Source organism: Peromyscus maniculatus, chromosome X (assembly GCF_049852395.1).
Source record: "Peromyscus maniculatus bairdii isolate BWxNUB_F1_BW_parent chromosome X, HU_Pman_BW_mat_3.1, whole genome shotgun sequence".
Taxonomy (NCBI): Eukaryota; Metazoa; Chordata; class Mammalia; order Rodentia; family Cricetidae; genus Peromyscus; species Peromyscus maniculatus.
In genome coordinates this window covers 28,889,275-28,891,030 of record NC_134875.1, presented here as the reverse complement: position 1 = coordinate 28,891,030, position 1,756 = coordinate 28,889,275, and the positions used below count along the sequence as shown (strand labels likewise).

General features: G+C 34.9%; 1 non-coding gene across 1 annotated transcript; it reads left to right on the top strand.

The window, feature by feature from the left end:
• The first annotated feature begins 1,381 nt into the window (after window positions 1-1,381).
• LOC121825991 (U4 spliceosomal RNA) lies at window positions 1,382-1,526 on the top strand. Its single transcript, XR_006068330.1, has one exon. It is a non-coding gene; the product is annotated as a U4 spliceosomal RNA (small nuclear RNA).
• The last annotated feature ends 230 nt before the right edge of the window (window positions 1,527-1,756 follow it).

Sequence of the window (1,756 nt, the reverse complement as noted above, 5' to 3'; positions counted from 1 at the left end):
TGTTTAATAAGGTATGCATTTACCCTTGGTGAAACAGTTGTTAAACTCATGGGCAACTTGGAAAAGAATTATTCCACAAGACTGAGAAGCTTTAGCTAAGAAATATTGGAAGCGGGTCCTCAGTTACAATGGAAAACATGGTGGATAGAGGAAGCTAGCATCATAGGACAAAGAAATAGGTCTAGAGGTATTGAAATTTCCCAAGACCATCTTCTCTGTGATGGCTAGAATGCTGATTTGTAAAGGCAGTCTACATTTGATGATCACTACTCGGTTCTATGCTCTATAGCATCTTTGAATGCTTAGGACAGTGTTGAAGAATGAGGAAATGACTGAGTCATTTACTAAAATTATACAAGGTCCAAAAGAAGACTTCAGTTCTTCAGTTTTTTTTTGTTTTTTTTTTTTTAAACAAAGATTGACTTCAGTTGTAAATAGAATGTTATTAGATACAGAAGTCAGACAAATATCAATTGAATCTTTGGATTTTTCAAAATGGTAATTCAGAATGCTAAAGTAGGCCTTTAAAGGCAAGATCAACACCCATAGATGAATATATCTGAAATATGATACTGGATGTTACACATATGATGCTGCTTTGATAGAAGTAATTTTTAGAAATTTTAAGAAAACTTAAATGTCAGATATTTTCATTGTGGTAAACAAGGTCATTTGAAAAGCGATTGTAGGCAAGATGTTCCTAGGAACAGTGATGGATGGGTGAAGTTGCTCTGTATGCTATGAATGTGTTGATCTGATTTGTTGATAAATAAAATGCTGATTGGCCAGTAGTCAGGCAGGAAGTATAGGCAGGATAAGCAGACAAGGAGAATTTTGGGAAGAGGAAGGTTGAGTCAAAAGCCACCAGCCAGACACAGAGGAAGCAAGATGTGAAGGCAGAACTGAAAAAAGGTACCAAGCCACACAGCTAAACATAGATAAGAATTATGGGTTAATTTAAATGTAAGAACTAGTCAGTAATAAGCCTGAGCAAATGGCCAAGCAGTTATAAATAATATTAAGCCTCTGTGTGATTATTTTATAAAAGGCTATGGGACTGTGGGTGAGAGATTCGTCCTGACTGTGGGCCAGGTGGTACAGAGAAAAACTTCTGGCTATAGAATAGTGTTTTTTTCTAGAGACAATCCAAACAGAAGGCTCCAGTCTTCTGGAATATGCAGAAGGGATAGCAAAGGATGTCATTGGACTAATGAATTCAGATAAACAAGGGACAGACAGGTAACTCTTTGTCATTGGGAAATGACATACAAGATAACTAAAAAACAACAGTATCCATCATATATACAAATGATAAAAAGGCTGACAAAGAAATCAGAGAAACAACACACTTCACAGCAGCCACAAACAATATAAATATATTAGCTTTGTGCAGTGGCAGTATCGTAGCCAATGAGGTTTATTCAAGGCACGATTATTGCTAATTGAAAACAATATAAATATATTATGGTAACTCTAACCAAGAAAGTTAAAGACCTATATGACAAGAACTTCAAATCTTTGAAGATGGAAATTGGAGAACATATCAGAAGATGGAAAGATCTCCTGTGTTCATGGTTCTGTAACATTAACAAAGTTAAAATGACCATCTTACCAAAAACAATCTATATATTAAACTCAATTCCCACCAAAATTCAACAAAATTCTTTACAGAACTTAAAAGAATAATAGTTAACTTCACCTGCAAAAACAAAAGTTCAAGGACATCTAAAACAATGCTGTACAGCAAAAGAACTTC